Below are 18,656 nucleotides of genomic sequence, written 5' to 3' on the forward strand. Positions count from 1 at the left end.
TTCATTAAAAAGAAGAATGGGGCTTCCCTGGTGGCGCAGTGGTTGAGAGTCCGCCTGCCGATGCAGGGGACACGGGTTCGTGCCCCGGTCCGGGAAGATCCCACATGCCGCGGAGCGGCTGGGCCCGTGAGCCGTGGCCGCTGAGCCTGCGCGTCCGGAGCCTGTGCTCCACAACGGGAGAGGCCACAGCAGTGAGAGGCCCACGTACCGAAAAAAAAAAAAGAATGATTTCTGTACCCGATACATTGTTTTAAAAAAAAAAAGTCTACTCATTTTAAAAAATGAGTTATGGGGCCTCCCTGGTGGCGCAGTGGTTAAGAGTCCGCCTGCCGATGCAGGGGATACGGGTTCGTGCCCCGGTCTGGGAGGATCCCATATGCCGCGGAGCGGCTGGGCCCGTGAGCCATGGCCGCTGGGCCTGCGCATCCGGAGCCTGTGCTTCGCAACGGGAGAGGCCACAACAGTGAGAGGCCCACATACTGCAAAAAGAAAAAAAAAAAAAAAAAAAAAAAAAATGAGTTATGACGCATTATTGTAGAAAACATCCACGTGACCTGAAGTCACAAGCAAACTAACATTCTAGACCCATCACTGAGACCTAAGAGCATGATTAATTCATCTGCAAACATCGGTGTGCAATCCCGATGGGGGTCAACCCAATGGAAAGCCCCCTTCGGATGGGCATGGTGGGTGGTATACAAACGAGAAGCATGGCCAAGTTTGGCAAACTTCAAGAAATACACTAAAGACACAGTTATGTAAAGTTTTAAAATACATGTAAAACTCTGGTGAAAAAATAGTGTATTTTTAGAGTACCAACAATTTGCTTAAATAATTAAAAAGGAGTGGATGTACAGCCTTACAGACACACGGAGATCATCCAATACACACTTTACATTCTAAGACTTCCAGCAAACACATCTCGTGAACCTGCATTATAAACCGTAGCCAGTTTCCTTGGATTTGGAGCCAGACAAGGTTTTTCCCCAGCCCCACAGCTCGCAAGAGGTGTGACCCTGAGCAAGTACACTCACTTCCCTCCTGGGGATGGGATGACAGGTAAAACCACCTCTCAATGCAAGGCAACCATCTGTATAATGAACACGTTCCAGCAAAGATTTCTGGTAGCTGGTGAGTTAATCGACTCAGCACATCTGGCTCAGAGTTAAGCTCACAGTTACTGGGTGGGGTGAATGGTGTCCCCTGAACAACATATGTTGAAGTTTAACTCCCGGTGCTCGTGAACGTGACCTTATATAGAAATCAGGTCTTTTGCAGACAGAATCAATTTAAGATGAGGTCATACCGGACTAGGGTGGGCCTTAAATGCAATGACTGGCGTCTTCAGAAGTGAAAGGGAAGATCTGGAGACATAGACACCTGGAAGAAGGCTGTGTGGAGATGAAGGCAGAGACTGGAGTGATGCGGCTACAAGCCAAGGAACGCCGGGGGCCACCGGAAGCTAGGAGAGAGGCATGGAGTAGGTTCTCCCTCAGAGCTTCCAAAAGGAACCAACCTTTCCAATACTTTCATTTTGAACTTCTGATCTCCTGATCTGTGAGAAAATCCATTTCTGCTGTTTTAAGGCCCCCTAGTTTGTAGTAATTTGTTTACAGTAGCCAGAGGAAACTCATACAGGATAATGATGGTATTTGGTAAATACATTTAAAAAAATACTTCTATATTAGAGATACATCCGAAAATACTCATGGGTGAAATCACAAGATGCCTGAGATTTGCTTTAAATTATTCTAATAAAAAGAAAAAAAAACAGTGAGGGGACAGGTGACACCAGCTCATGAAATCCTGACAGTGGGTGAAGCAGGGTGAGGGGGAATATACCAAAATATTCTGTATGCTTTTGTATGTTTGACAATTTCCATGTTAACAAGCTAAGAGTGTATATGTCCGACGTTAGCCGACCAGCATCTAAACTATATATGCAACGCTGTCCCAATCTTTAACCAATGCAATCAACTTTAATATCCCATTTTACTCACTACCCTCTTTGAAACAGAAACAGCAGAAAACCACGGGAACCCCACTGATTAAAGCAGCCATCACATAGTGATGAACGGCCAGTAATCATCCAACTTGAAATAAAGCTGAAATTCATACACCTCATCTCCCTATACGCTTGATCAGATAAACAGTATCACAAGCATCACGGACTTAGGTGCACTGGATAAAAACAAGGAATTCTTTTTTCTAGGCATTAGGGCCAGAGCACACAAACAGAACCAAGAAATGGAATCAACACGTTGAAGGCTTGACCCTTTCCTAAGGCTACCCCTGTGGGGATGAGGCTCCCCTGGGGAGCATCAGCAAAGAAGCTTACAGACCTCATGAATGCAACACGGGCAGGTGCAACAACATGACCATCATATGAGAGATGGCACTGCAAGTGAGTACGAAAACCCTGCTTGAACATTCACTTGCTGTTCTGAAGCAGTAATTACGGCTGTGAGTGTGCTGGCCGGGGGCCTTCATAACACATCTCATCTGGGCAGCGGAAGCCACAGACACCTGCTACTGGGTCTCCAAACCAAGCAACCCTCGGGAAATGGTCAGCAGCGTTCTGGTAACGATGCTGAGGCTCTCCGATACCTTCATGTAGCAAACGCGGGCCTGATTCTCCTAACTGCTCCTCAGGGAACACTGGGCTCACGCTTCACCTGAACTGCTCCGGAAGGAAAGGAACCCGAAGGGGCAGCCCTAAGTCACATCCTTCAGGAGAAACCTTGGCAAAACCTACATGAAAAATGCCATGAGAAACACAGTCGGGGGACCTCCCTGGTGGCACAGAAGTTGAGAGTCTGCCTGCCAATGTAGGGGACATGGGTTCGAGCCCTGGTCCGGGAAGATCCTGCACGCCGCGGAGCAACTAAGCCCGTGCACCACAACTACTGAAGCCCACGTGCTGCAACTACTGAAGCTCGCGTGCCGCAACTACTGAAGCCCGTGTGCCGCAACTACTGAAGCCTGTGAGCCACAACTACCGAGCCCATGCACCACAACTACTGAAGCCTGTGAGCCCAGAGCCCGTGCTCCACAACATGAGAAGCCACCGCAATGAGAAGCCCGTGCACGGCAACCAAGAATGGCCCCCTGCTCGCCGCAGCTAGAGAAAACTCACACACAGCGACAAAGACCCAATGCAGCCAAAAATAAATAAAAATTAAAAAAAGAAAGAAACACAGTCAGGCCTTGGCTGGGCTGGGCCAGGCAGCAGAGCTCCACCAGCTCACAGGGGTCCCTGCTTTGCTCAACAGGCAGTAGGCTTCCTTTGACTTGACGCTCACATTTCCAACTTCCTTTCAGAATGTGGGGACATGCACAGCTGGGCAGTGTATGGGGACGTGACCCTCTGCAAGGAGACAATCTTTAGATAGAGAGCCGTTCCTGCAGCACCGAGCAAGTGGAAAGTACCCTAGGACAGGGCTTCTCAGCCTCGGCACTAGTGACGTTTGGGGCTGGATGACACCGTTGTTGGGACCGTCCTGTACACTGTAGGGTGTTGAGCAGCATCCCTGGTCTCCACCTGAGAGATGAGAGGAGCGCCTCCCCACCTGGGACAACCAAAAACATCTTCGGACATCGCCAAGAGTCGCCCGGGGGGTAAAATTCCCCTTCAGTGAGAAGTAGAGCCCTTGAAGGCTCCACACTGGAGCCTAATCCTTGGAACGTTCTGGAGCAAAGTGTGAACTCTGACTCCTTCTGATGCATCCTGGTAGACAAGAAATGGTAGAACCAATCATGACACAGAGAGCACGAGAAAAGAACTTGCAGATGTGCAAGCACACGAGTTTAACCAACTCACTCAGATGGCCTTTGAGAAGATGAAAAAAAAAAACAGTTGCTGGGCTTCCCTGGTGGCGCAGTGGTTGAGAGTCCGCCTGCCGATGCAGGGGATACGGGTTCGTGCCCCGGTCTGGGAAGATCCCACATGCCGTGGAGCGGCTGGGCCCGTGAGCCATGGCCGCTGAGCCTGCGCGTCCGGAGCCTGTGCTCCGCAACGGGAGAGGCCACAACAGTGAGAGGCCCGCGTACCACAAAAAAAAAAAAAAACAGTTGCTGTGGAACGTCAGGCCTCACATGAAAGGGGTCTTTACCACTTTCACTCAGCAGGGCTGTCATTTCTAGGGACTGAAGATGGATGTGCGATAATTTTTCCAAGAGCGACAAGAACCACAGCAGCACTAATCATGACAGGGGTTAAATCAATATGGTTTTAACTAATATCAAAGCTAGTACCAGGGAATTCCCTGGCGGTCCAGGGGTTAGGACTCTGTGCTTCGACTGCAGGGGGATGGCTTCCATCCCTGGTCAGGGAATTAAGATCCTGCATGCCAGGCGGCACAGCCAGAAAAAAACAACAACAACAAAAACCTGCTGGTACCAGTGTGGCTCCCTTTACTTTCCTGAACCCACTGACAAGATTCCCTCTGTCACCTCCAGCTTCCCATCCCCTTCCTCGACCTTCTGTTACTCCAGCTGCAGAAGAGTGCTCACATCCAGCGGGTGAAAGGGCTGTGGGCTCCCTCCTTTGCTGTCTTCTGGGGGGGGGGCAGGGACTAAAAGGCTGACTTGTTGAGAGGAGGTCAGAGTGTGAACCAGCGAGCAGTCCCGTGCACTCACTTCTCTTCAGGGTCGCACGGGGATCCTAACCCGCCGGATCCGGAGCCCCCAAATGCAGAGGGCATCCCGTGCTGCGTAAAGGAAAAGGACAACAGCCAGCTCTCAGCGGCTCACGGCCCCGTCGTTCCCTCCCTCAGTCTTGCAAGGATAAACAGGGCGTGCTTCCGAGTCCCTTCTCGGCTCACATATGGGATCTGAAAAGTCAATCTAATTAGTCTGGTTCCGATTTCCAGTTCTGTCGGTAAGCATCGACGCGAGATATGTCAAGGCCAGTCCCCAGAAGAGGTAAAATCGGAATCCTGCTCTGTGCCTTCGCTACTCCACAGGCAGGTGTCCTAAAGCCCCTTGCACACCAAATTTAAGACCGGAGTTGGCGACGATGCCTGGGTGGGCTTCCCAATGCATCGACCGTGGAGATACAGTCCGCAAAATTCAGCTCTGTTACAGCTTCTTGCATCACGTTGCTGTGGAGATGGATTCTGTTATAACAAGACGCCTCAATTCTCTGCTGAAAAGGAATTTATCTGACACATCCCTCCCCCTCTCTGTGGTTTTATTTTCCGTGGTTGGCACACAGAGTAATTCATACATTCACAAACACTTAGGGGGAAAAAAAAAACAATAAACTGCCTGGAACTGTCACAAAATGCCTGCTAGTCTTTGCTTTAAGGAATTTTACATTAAATAGGATCCAAAATCCCCCTGGGGTTTCAAGTTTGCCAGAGAGCTTACTTCTGTGAATGATTTCAACTTAACTCCTAGGATAACTGTCTTATGAAATTGCTGACACATCTGTCCCACTTAAATCTATGGTTTCTGCAAACAGGATAAAAATGACTTCCACAGGGTAGAAGCATCATGGTTTCATTTCTTTTTTCTCTGATTATCCATGTTATCTGTTTCGCAGTGCTCAGCCTCGACCCTCAAGCGTGTCCGCGTTCCTCACGATGCCCCGTCCTTCTTGGGACCAGGGTCAGCTCCCACAGCAGCAGTTTGCTTTGGGGGGGAGGGCTGGGGTTGCTGGGAGGTGGGGGGACCACCTCCAGCTGGGGTGCGTGCCGGGGCCGTTTCCTATACCCAGGAAACATTCTTTTTTTTTTTTTTTTTTTTTTTTTTGCGGTACGCAGGCCTCTCACTGTTGTGGCCTCTCCCGTTGCGGAGCACAGGCTCCGGACGCGCAGGCCCAGCGGCCATGGCTCACGGGCCCAGCCGCTCCGTGGCATGTGGGATCTTCCCGGACCGGGGCACGAACCTGCACACCCTGCATCGGCAGATGGACTCCCAACCACTGCACCACCAGGGAAGCCCCCCAGGAAACATTCTTAAGAATCCCCTCACGGCCCTTAACGAGAGGTGCATGATCCTCTGCGGTTACCCAGCGGATACGGGCTCGATATTGCCAAGACTGGTTGGCAAAACAGGACCTTTCCAAATGCTTTCTGAGTATCCTGGAGGGGTAAGTCCCCAAACCCGAAGTGACGGGGACACATCCAGGCCCCGTGGCCGTCTCCCGTCACGCTGGTGACCAGGGAGGGGCAGGGTTCCCGTAATTCCACTTGAGAGAACGCAGCGCAGAGCAGGGAGGACTCTGTGGCTTCTGCCACTTAAAAGGACACTCTCACACGGACCCCTGACAAACGCCAGCTTCCTAGCCGTACACTCAGCAGGCCAGCACACGAGAGGCGGACGCCCCACTCACCGCCTCCGCCTCGGTCTCACCGGGATGCACACCTGCCCAGCTTCGGCCCCGAGAGCAAGCTCCGTCTCGCCATTCACAAGATGGGGCCGCGGCCGTGTGCACCCCATGGAAGGGCCGGGCCAGCCTCGTGAATCTGCAGCAGGGCTTTCTCCCCCAAGGCACTGGTAACACCTGGGACCAGATCACTCTGTGTGGGGGGCCGTCCTGTGCACCACAGGGTGCTGAGCTGCATCCCTGGCCTCCACCCACTAGATGCCAGGAGCTCCCCCGCCCCCAGCTGTGACAACCCCAAAACGCCTCCAGACACTCCAGATATCTGGGGAGGGGGAGGGGCAGCAAACGCGAAGTCACCTCCTTAGGGAACCACTGTCCTCAAGGGGTCAGGGACCACACAGGTTTCCAGGTGTCCCCCCAGATAAAGGCCCAGGTCGAGACGCCTGGCTCTTCCACAGGCGGATCTTGTCTCCTGCCACCACTGCGGGCCTCACTGAACTCACCCATCAAATAAGGCTCCTGAGCTACCCATTCTGTGCACGAAGGGTGACCCCTGGCCACAGGTGGCTCTTTAATCTTAAATGAATTAAAATTAAATAAATCTAAAATCCAGTTTCTCTGGCACACGGGCCACGTTTCAAGTGCTCAAGGTCCACACGGGGCCAGAGGCTGCTCCACCGGATGGCGCAGGGGTGGAACGACCCCATCTTCATAGGAAGTTCTACTGGGGGCGGCTGACCTAGGCCACCCGACGGCGTTCATTACAGTTCTAACGCCGCGCATGCTTCTCGAAGACCTCAGGAGAAGAGTGACCGGGAGGCAAATTAACACCAGGCACGACGGAGGATCTAGGCTTGGAAAACTAAGAATAACTCATTTTAAAAAATGACAATGGCGGGCTTCCCTGGTGGCGCAGTGGTTGAGAGTCCGCCTGCCGATGCAGGGGACATGGGTTCGTGCCCCGGTCCGGGAGGATCCCACATGCCGCGGAGCAGCTGGGCCCGTGAGCCATGGCCGCTGAGCCTGTGCTCCGCAACGAGAGAGGCCGCAATGGTGAGAGGTCCGCGTACCGCAAAAAAAAAAAAAAAAATGTGGTGCTTCTTAAAGATTTAAAGAATGGGAATTTCTACAAACTGACCACTGGACCCTTGGACAAGTTGGTAATTTTAAGAACTGTATTTTTAAAAACAGGAAGTCGAGAGAGAAGGCATTTATTCCAAATTTACATGCAATAACTGAAAAATGTATGAACCTGGAAAATATTCAGATTGGCCTAAAAATATAGTCTGGGTTAAAGGAAAATTGTTGGACCCACCTCATCCAAACAAGCTATGTGGACCCACTGAAACGAAGTGCAGCATCTCAGCATGTTACCCAGTCTTTCCTGATGAGCCTGCTCCCAGTTCTGTGCTCCTGGAGTCGTCCAGGTCCATCTACAAACCTGCTTCAATACTGTACCGCCTTCAACAGGCCTGGTATCTGCCCAAATGTGCAGCACACAGCACCCGAGTGATTCGTGGGTACAGCGCACTCATGTGCCCTGGTTTGTACCAACCCAGGGAAGGACACAACACCTTCTAAACTTCAAATAGCCCTGTTGTGCTATACTTTGGGGGACGGGGCAGGTGCCAGAAGACAAAAACACATTTACAAGGATACTTATCTTAAAAATCCTTAACTTGATAAAATGTACATTTTCATCTTAAAAACCTCCCTTTATTATTGGGTTGGCCAAAAGGTTTGTTCGGGGTTTTCCGTAACCTCTTCTGGAACATCTAACATCTTTTTGGCCAATCCAATATTTTGATAGCGAATGGTTCACTGGGTCTTTTTTTTTTTTTTTGCGGTACGCGGGCCTCTCACTGCTGTGGCCTCTCCCGCTGCGGAGCACAGGCTCCGGACGCGCAGGCCCAGCGGCCATGGCTCACGGGCCCAGCCGCTCCGCGGCATGTGGGATCCTCCCGGACCGGGTCACGAACCCCTGTCCCCTGCATCGGCAGGCGAACTCCCAACCATTGTGCCACCAGGGAAGCCCACACTGGGTCATTTTTGTCTTACTTTTGCACACATCCACACAAAACCCTGTACTGGAATGTTCACAGTAGCATGATTCCCATGGTCAAACTGTGGAAACAACCCATGTCCATCAACTGATGAATGGATGGACAAAACAGGGTCTAACCCTACAATGAAATTGTATTATTTGGCTATAAAAAGGAATGAAGCACTGACATGCTACAGCATGCATGACACCTTGAACACATTATGCAAAGTAAAAGAAACAAGTCACAGAAGGCCACGTATCATATGATTCCATTTATACGGAAAGCCCAGAACAGGCAAAGCCACAGGGACAGAAAGCAGGTCTGCAGTCGCCAGGGGCTGGGGAGGGCGAGGAAGAAATGGGGAGTGACTGCTAAGGGGTATGGGGTTTCTTCTGGGGGAACTGAGAATACTCTAAAATTAGATTGTGGTGACGGCTGTACAGCTCTGTGAATACCCTAAACACGATCAAATCATACACTTTAAGGGGGTGAGTTTGATGGGACATGAATTATACCTCAATAAAGCTGCTGAAGAAAGTGGCTTTGGCTGAAGGGGCTACCAGCCATCCAGCCTGGGCTATGAACCACAAATGCACTAACACAGCTCATTCCTTCTCTGAGACAGTGGATGTAGTCAGCAAGCAGAGGATGTTTCCACTCTAGGGAAGTGCGTACGTGTGTGCACGTGTGTGTGTGTGTGGCAGGGGCACTCACTTTTGTTAATCACTTCTGCAGTATCCACAGAAGGGAACATTTTCACAATCGTTTCTGCACTTTCTCCAAGGAACAATCTTTCTTGCTGGGGGACAGTGGACACACGGGGCAGGAAGTCAGTCCCAGCCACGACTCTGGGATTCCAAAAGCGATTCCAAACTGCAGTAATTCAGCTGCCAGTTCCAAAACCCCTGCACGGCCCGGTGCACCCCACTCCGTTCGTCCTGCGGGCGCTGCGGTCCTGTCGATGGGAGTCCTGTGACACCGGGAGGGGCGCCCGCTCGCCGAGCCTCGCATGCGCCCTATCTGGCTGACACAGACCCTGTGGTGCGGACACTCCTCAGCCTCCAGAGACTAAATGGACCCGAGAACTTGCTTTAGCCACTGGGACCCCAAAGCCTCCCAGGGATGCGGAGCAGCCCTGGCCATGCCCGGGCTACTACACGAAGGAGGCATCTCACTCTCCTCTCACAGGGAGCCCACGGCTGCAGCATCGCAGCATCAGGAGCAAACCAGAGAAGACACATCGCAAGAAACAGATCCCTGGTAGGGTGATGTACTTTGTGGCAAATCAGGTCACGCCAGCCCTTGCTAGCCACAGTCCAGAATTTCTTTATTCATAGTTCAAGAACTCACCACAGCTGCAGAGTTTACAGGTTTCGAGAGACATAAATCCATCTGCTCCCTGCTTATCTGAATTTCATACAAGATTAATATTCTACCTACATCCGCTGACAAAGACAAATAGCTACAGAACGCAAAGTGACAATATTCTATGTCAGTAAACACCGTGACAAGACTCAGTTGAAAACACATTTTCAGCTTAGATTTGGTGTTTTAGAGAAACATACATTTTGTAAACCAAACACTATGTGTTCACACAGAAAAATGTCTTCAAAGTGGATGGAGGTCTTCCCTGGTGGCACAGTGGTTAAGAATCCACCTGCCAAGGCAGGGGACACGGGTTCAAGACCTAGTCCGGGAAGGTCCCACATGCATCCCACGGGCGGAGCAACTAAGCCCATGCGCCACAACTACTGAGCCTGTGCTCTAGAGCCCGTGAGCCACAACTACTGAGCCTGCGCTCTAGAGCCCACGAGCCACAACTACTGAGCCCACGAGCCACAACTGATGAGCCCGAGAGACACAACTACTAAAGCCCGCATGCCTGGAGCCTGTGCTCTGCAACAAGAGAAGCCACCACAATGAGAAACCCGTGCACCGCAACAAAGAGTTGCCCCTGCTCTCCGCAACTAGAGAAAGCCTGTGTGCAGCAATGAAGACCCAATGCAGCCAAAAATAAATAAATTAAATAAATACACTTTAAAAAAAACTTTAAAAAAAAGTGGATGGAAAAATATTAAAGGTTAGGAAATACCCAGCCCTTTATCACTGTCAAATGCAGTGCCTCCGATTAGAAGGTTTGTAAATGAAAGAATGAAAGTAACCAATAATGTAATTAATTTAACAAAGAAAAAAATGTGAATCACACTTAAAATGAATCAGCATCGTTAAAATAAAGACTAAATGCATACCATACCCAATAAGGTAATTAATTTAACAAAGAAACTATAAGTTAAAACTTGAATCATACTTCAAATTAATCAGCAACATAAAATAAACCAGAAAATCCTTCTGCTGTGAGGATCTGCCTTTCAAATGAAGCTTTTCTTTAGGTTTACAAAAAAAAAAAAAGTAAGAAAGAAAGAAAAAAATGCATACAACAGTGCCTTATTTAGTTTAAAAAAACAAAAGGTAGCTGGTATCTGTGTATTTTAAAAGACTTTAAAATGCCAGGAGAGCACTTTGTTGCGTAAGGTAACTTGCCAGAGATAGTATAAATTTTGTAACAGATTTTCAACTATTTCTACTGTGCTTACATCAAGCTTCAAGTCTGCACCCTACGATTTCCATCTTAGACCAAAAACCAGATCGAATCTTTGTGTGGCAGGCCCCCTCAGCAAAATAATATCCTGCTCCATTCTCAGCACCCAGCACTCAGAAGGCACTCCTTACCTGAGAAACAAATGAACAGATACAACATGAATTGTTTTCCTACTTTGCACCAACATGTCAAAGAAATTCATTTAAATTGTTCTGTGTAAATAAAGTTATAAGCTCATCAGAGTTGAAAAGACACCCCTGCAAGTAAACAACAGTTGCTTTAGGATTAAGTACCGCAATAACATGTCAGGACAAAATCAGATCCCAGGGCTTCCCTGGTGGCGCAGTGGTTGAGAGCCCGCCTGCTGATGCAAGGGACGCGGGTTCGTGCCCCAGTCTGGGAGGATCCCACATGCCGCGGAGCGGCTGGGCCCGTGAGCCATGGCCGCTGGGCCTGCGCGTCCGGAGCCTGTGCTCCACAATGGGAGAGGCCACAACAGTGAGAGGCCCGCGTACCGAAAAAACACAACAACAACAACAACAGCAGCACCTCATCAAGCACTTTTCATCAGCTGGAGACCACAGAAAATGCAATTGTTCTACCACATGGGATTCACGTCTTTAAATCAACGGGCTATGGTTCCGCGGGCACCCAGGACGCTTTATGGCTTTCAATAAGACAAATGAGCAACACCCCACTCTAGCCCATGGCACCCCAGCCCTGCTGAACAAACCCCACCCCTCCCCGGGCTGCCACCTGCACCAACTTAGTATGAAAACCCCTGCAGCCGGTTTGGTCTTTAACACAACGGTCCACCCAGATAAGATCCACAAAAGACACTGTTTTGTCCTTGTTACTGTGTCCAGTTCTAATTAATTCTAACAGGAAACTCACCGGGCTCCAGGGAACCACTTCTCTCGGAGTCAGGGCTCCTTTTAATGACAGCTACTGGGCTCATTTGAGCCCTTCCTGGATTTTATGAAGAGAAAGGAACTGGTGAGAACTGGCCACCCATTCCACTTACTAGGAACCCCCTACCAAAAAAAATAAAAATAATAAAAATAAAAGAACTGCAGAGAAAAATGAGAAGGCAGGTGCTTAGAATAAAGCAACACGCATGTGTGCGTGTGTAAACACACACACACACACACCACACACACACACACACACACAGAATGCAGCCCCAAAGCAAACACTGTGTATTCCGGGGTTCTCCATCACTTCCGGGCTGTGAATAAGGCAGGGGAAGTGGGCAAAGAGCAGGAGGGGGAATGGGAATGTGCACTGACTCGATGTGCTCAAGACAGGCGGCACACGTTGCACGGAAACACTACGAAGCAGGGACTGACCTCCTCGTTGTACAGACCGAGCCTCAGAGGATCCAACCAGCCTCCCAGAAGCGCCAGCGGCGCGGGGCCGGAAGCAGGAGGGCTCTCCTCCTCTCCTTCCTCTGTCCTTGCACTAGGACAACAGTGACAAAGGGCAGAACACAGGACGCTGCTCGGCCTCTCGCTGCCTGGATGAGTGAACTCCAGGTGGAAGCGAGCAGCCCCTCTGAAGGCAGCGCCCGGAGACGCGCGTGGGCAGCGGCTCTGGGAGCGCAGCCAGGCGGTTCTCGGCAGCAATAACATGGGCGCGTGCTACCCGTGGACGGTGGATTTGACCTCCCTCACCCCAAGAGCCGACAGCACCTGCAGGGCTTCCCCGGGTTCCCAGGAGCCTGACCCTCCTCCCCGATCACACACACAGGCCTCCAAAGGGGGATGCAGCTCAACAGGACAATGGGCTGGGTTCCCTCCGAGGCGGGTCTGTTTCTGTCCATGAAAGGAGTTCACCCCCAGCGGCGCGGCTCAGACCCCAGCCCTGACGCTGGGGCTCTTCTCTCTGGTGGGGGACGCGGGGTGGCTTGCTCTCCACATCCGCTGGGCCACAACTCTGTCCTGAGCAGCGTCCTGAAGGTGCGGAAGCCCGATGCCACGGCTGCATCTTCGGAACTCGGCAGCTCCAGGACTGCCCACGTGACCTGGGGGGGCCCAGGGCTCCTCTGTGCCACAGCATCGTTCCCTGGACAGTAGAGGCGACAATGGTACCCACCTCAGTGGACGGCATGAGGAATAAACGGGACCTGAAAACAGCAGCTGGCTCACGCCGAGACCTGTGCGTGGGTGTTCACAGCAGCTCTGTTTGTCCTAGCCTCAGACCAGGAGGGTCCCAAACGCCCTTCAACGCATGAGCGGATAAATACACACGGGTGCATCCAGACTGTGGAATACCAGGCAGGCGTTGGTAGTAATACACAACACCTGGGATGGATCGAAGTGCCGGAGGCTGAGTCACTAAAGGCAGTCTCAAAAGGCCACACGTTGCATGAGTCCATGTATGGAACATTCTGGAAAGGATGAAATTACAGAGACGGAGAAGCCAGTTGCTGCCAGGAGCTGGAGAGGGTGACCGTACAGACGGGGCATACGGAGCTTTCCCTGTGCTGATGGACGAGTTCTGCATCAGATTACAACGGGGGTTGCTGGAATCTACACGTGATCCTATTTCATACCCTGTCCACATGCACGCACACACGCACGCACGCACAGAAGAACTGCTGAGATCCAGATAAGGTCCGCATTTGGGTCAACGGTGCCGATGTCCATTTCCTCCCCTTGATAAGTAGTACCTTCACGTAAGATGTTGTCAGCCGGGGAAGGCGGAGGGGGGCGCTCTAGGCCTCCCTGTACTCTTTGTGCGGCCTCTTTTTGAGTCTAACATTCCTTCAAAACAGAAGTCTTCAAAAATAACAGTGTGTGATGGATGAACAGAGAAACAAAATGTGGTCTATTCATACAATGGAATGTTACTTGGCAAACAAGAGGAATGCTACGAAGAAACTTGAAAACATTATGCTAAGTAAAAAAGAAACCAGTCACACAGCACCCATGTTGACGTGATTTCTTTCTTTTACCTGAAACGTCCAGAATGGGCGGATCCGCAGACACTGACCGCAGACTGGTGGTGATCAGGGGCTGGGGGAGGTGGGAGTGACTGGGGAGGGACTCCGAACGTGTATGAGATTCTTTGGGGAGGGATGACATTTCTTAAAATCAACTGTGACGGTTGCACAACTCTGTGAATACGCTAAAAACCACTGAATTGTATGTGTGCTCCAGATGGGTGAATTGTCAGCTGTGTGAATTATGGCCATGTCTGGCACACAGTAAGGTGTTACACAAGTATTTTGCCGTGGTACACTCATCCTCCTTCACCCGTGGAGGCTGGTTCTAAAGGTCACCTTTGGCGCACAAACATGGCAGCGCTAATGCTAAGAGAATCAGAATCAGTCTCCTTTAGGCCCTGTGCAGACAGGGTCAAGTTCAGGGTCCTTGCCTCTTCCTTACACCTTTTCTGCCCCTCCCCCAAGTCCCCTGCATTCCACAGGCTGGTTTATCCACTTTTCCCTAAAAAAAAAAAGCTTTCTTATTCCTGACTTCCTCACCTTTGCCCAGAGTCCCGTCTAGAACGCATTTCCTCAGTATGTACTGAAATCCCATGCGGCACCGAACCCAACCCAAGTGCCCCTTTCAAGAGAAAGGTCCAGCCTTCCTCAGCTGCCCTAGCACAGGCTGATAGACCCTTCCTAGGAATTCCCACAGCAGCACATGTCTGCAGCACCCATGGCACACCCCATGCACACCACGGCTTTCCAGCACCTGCAATCCCTTACCCCAAAGCACAAGACACATCTCACACATCCTGGTAGAGTCCACAAGGCTCCAGAAGCAACAGATTCAAAGGATGGTCATCCCAGAAATAGGAGACTTTCATAAAAGGTGATCTGAAAAGGATGTTCGTGATGTGGCTGAGAATCGGGCCTCGCTGTAAACTGGGTGAAATACAGCAGCCAAGATGGCAACTCCAGAACCCAGACGGCCCTGTCCTCGGTGAGTCTGGGTTCTCTCTACCCCTCACAACAGTCCACGCGGGGCTCAGACAGGAGGAAAACGCCTCCCCAGGGGCCTACAGCACAGGCCACGCTGCCTCACAATGGTGCCAAACAAGGTTTTTATGGAAAATTCTGGTTGGTCCACAAGCAGTGGATGCCTGTCTGGATGCCTGTCATTTTCCAAACACATTCTGAGAGGCACATACAAGACAAAGGGAGCCTGTAAAAGGCGAAAGAGTCAAAAAGCTCTGTTTATTATAAATCAGCCACCTGTGGAAAAATACGTACCTGAAATGCACATGGGAAAAACCGGCAGCAACGATGCTTCCCTTGAAAGCACACGCACTTTAACAACCATCTCCATTTCCCTCTCCTAAAATTTCTGACTTCCAGAAGCTAAATAAAATAGGAGCTTGCTATGAAGTGCCGACGCAGATATAAAGCATTTTTTGGTTACCAAATCACCTATTACAAGAAATCCTGGGAAATCACTGTTTCCGGTACGTACAGCCAATACGGTAATAGTTCATTTTTAAGTCCAGAAAACGTGGAGCGGTTGACAGGATATTCATTACGGAATAAGAAAGAAATCCATTTTACAATTCCACTTACTCAGAGCCAAATGTAGGCAAATCCCGTCTTCCTTCTAGGGTTTATTTTTAGGCCTGTTTTCTGTCTTCAGTTACCTGTCAATGAAAAAAATACCCAAAGTCAGGCAAAACATATCAACGAAGACATCTCAAATACATTCTCGACCGTTCGCGAAGCAGGCAGACTTCTGAAATAGGAGGTCTTAAGAAGCTGACATAATCACGGCGTCAGATGGTGGACAACCACTGTAGGTGAACTGCAGGCTTACATCTCTATGTAGAGCACACGATGTGACTGTCCACACACACAAATGTGTTCAGAAGTCTCACTATCTGGAAACCGACTGTGATCACGTCACCAGGGAACACCAGTAACTGAAACATCTACCCATCTCTCATTTTTCTCTAGCATCCTAAAACACGCTAAGTGAAAACACAGGTGTTTCTAGATTCAACGCAACTCAGCACATGCTTACTGAGAACTACTCGCCCAGCCTGGTGGGAAGCGGAAACGCTGCTCAGTGCTGCCCTGGTTTCCGGGACACCTGAGGTCTGCCGTCACGTGACACTTACCCGGCCGGACAGTGAAACGGGGGCATGGGGGGATCTCAGTGAGGGGAGATCAGTGACAATAAACTCGTCAGAAAACTCACAACGAGACTGTTTAACGGGAGAGAAGTGATGACGCTCAAACCGGTAGTGGGAGACAAGTGCCCAGCGGACAAGGAGCTGAGTTTACAGCGGGGGCTGGGATGGACCTCTGTGAGGAGGGAGCCCTTGAATGGGAGTGAGAGTGGCCAGCAGGTGCAAATGTCCTGTGGTGAGATCGACCTTGGCGACTGGGAGACGGGGAGGAAGGCCAGTGGGCTGGGCAGCAGAAGTGAGTGACAGGAGGTCCTGGATCACGGAGGACTCTGCAGCCCTTGAAAAGGAGTCTGATCCTTTCTTCTTGACCTCTCTTCACCCAGTGCCAGACTGAACGAGAAAAGAAAATGTGACCATCCTTCTACTTAAAAACCCTTCGGGAGGCTTCCCTGGTGGCTCAGTGGGTGAGAGTCTGCCTGCCGATGCAGGGGACACGGGTTCGTGCCCCGGTCCGGGAAGATCCCACATGCCGCGGAGCGGCTGGGCCCGTGAGCCATGGCCGCTGGGCCTGCGCGTCCGGAGCCTGTGCTCCGCAACGGGAGAGGCCACAACAGTGAGAGGCCCGCGTACCACACACACACACACAAAAACCCCTTCAGGGGCTCCCATCGTTCTTAGAACAAAACCCAGAGAAGCTCTTGCTCAGCAGAGGAACACAGTGGCTCACACAGTGCAGGTGGGGAAGATGACAGACGAGACGGAGAGGGACGCACAGCGTCTGAGGTGTGTCTGGAGGTGTGAGCCAGAGGACGCCCCGGTAGGGCGGAGGTGTGCTGGGCAGGGGACGGAAGAAGTAAAGGCGACTTCCAGGTTCAGAGCTCGAGCAAAATTTGGAAGGTGGGGCCGTTGCCCAGGAGGCACGGAGGCTGAGCGGAAGAGAAATCAAGAGTCTTTTAACGTGTGAACTTTGCAACGCCCATTGGCTCTCCAAGCAGGCTGTTAACTAGGCAGTTAAACACACAGGTCTCAGCAAGTGCGAGGGGTCCCAGTCACAGAGTTACGTCCAGCAGTAACCATGACCTCTGAAGCTGAGGGCCTGGACGGGAGCATCTGATGCAGGACTTCTCATCCTCGGCATTGCTGGCACTCAGATCAGACCGTGGTGTGTGCGGTGGGGCCATCCTCTACGCTGCAGGATACTGGACAGCATCCCAGGCTCTGCCCACTGGACACCGATAGGAATCCCCCATCCTCCCAAGCGGTGACAACCAAAACTGACCCACACTACCCATGTCCCCTGGAGGGCATACACGCCCCTCTGAGAACTGCTGATCTCAAGAGGACCATGCTAAGTGAGGTAAATCAGACTGAGAAAGACAAGTATCGTACGATATCACCTACACGTGGCGGCTAAAAAACTGATACAGGGACTTCCCGGGCGGTCCAGTGGTTAGGACTCAGAGCTTTCACTGCCGAGGGCCTGGGTTCAATCCCTGGTCAGGGAACTAAGGTCCCACAAGCTGTGCAGCACAGCAAAAATAAATAAATAAAAATAAATAAATAAATCAATGAACTTATTTACAAAACAGAGACAGACTCGCAGACATAGAAAATAAACTTACAGTTACCCAAGGGAGAAGTGGGAGGCATAAATTAGGAGCTTGGGATTAACAGATACACACTACCATATATGAAATAAAGAACAAGGACCTACTGTATAGCACAGGGAACTATATTCAGTATCTTGTAATAACCTATGATGGAAATGAATCTGAAAAAGAACAGATTATATATATATAATCGACTATATATATAATATATATAATTGACTGTATGTAATATATATAGTCGACTATATATGTTATATAGTCGATTATATATGATATAATCGACTATATATATAGTATATAATCGACTATACGTTATATAATCGATTATATATATAATATAGTCAATTATATATATATTATATATACTGACCACTGAACCCTGAGGAGGAGGACCTGGCCAATAAGACAGAGGCACGTACAGCAAGGTAGGAGGGAATCCAAAACAGTGTGGTGTTCTTGGCTTCTAGTGACGGCCGTCTCTCAAAAATCAGGCAAAGACTAGCAAATAACTGCTACTGAGATGGAGGACAAGGACGACCACGGCTGACAGGATGACCAGGACTCAGGCACGCCGTCTTCTCCGCACGGAAGAGATCTAGAGAGGCTTCACGGAGGAGGTGGCACTTGTTGGCGCAAGGTCGGGCAAGGTAGAAGAGAAAGGGGCTGCTGCTTGAGTGGTACTGGAGGCAACAAATGGGAGCAAGAGGAAGGCACGGAAGTTTCCCAAAATATCGGGGGATGCTCTTGCTGTCGTGGTACTCAGGAATGAGGATGCTGACAGCAAGCAGAGTACCACGGGGCCGGTCCGTGGAGAGAACGCGGCTGCCTCCATCCAGCAGACGGAGGAAGGAGCCGCCCGAGCAGTACGGACCAACGTCACTCTTTGGGCCACCAGTGTAAGGACAGCTGCAGTGGTTGTGCACGCTGGCTCCAGGACTGTGCCAACAAGAGCTGGGGGACTC

The 18,656-nt window shown here is 50.6% G+C and overlaps 1 protein-coding gene across 5 annotated transcripts in view; it reads right to left on the reverse strand.

Annotated features, from left to right (window-relative positions):
* The window catches only part of TBL1X (transducin beta like 1 X-linked), a 223,626-nt gene that overhangs the window by 123,557 nt on the left and 81,413 nt on the right, over positions 1 to 18,656 (reverse strand). For all 5 annotated transcript variants that reach the window (XM_060086317.1, XM_060086316.1, XM_060086312.1 and 2 more), the window contains one exon: positions 15,522 to 15,595. The gene's annotated coding sequence lies outside the window, so the exon portion shown is untranslated. The remainder of the gene's footprint in view (positions 1 to 15,521; positions 15,596 to 18,656) is intronic.

Source organism: Mesoplodon densirostris, chromosome X, assembly GCF_025265405.1.
Source record: "Mesoplodon densirostris isolate mMesDen1 chromosome X, mMesDen1 primary haplotype, whole genome shotgun sequence".
Taxonomy (NCBI): Eukaryota; Metazoa; Chordata; class Mammalia; order Artiodactyla; family Ziphiidae; genus Mesoplodon; species Mesoplodon densirostris.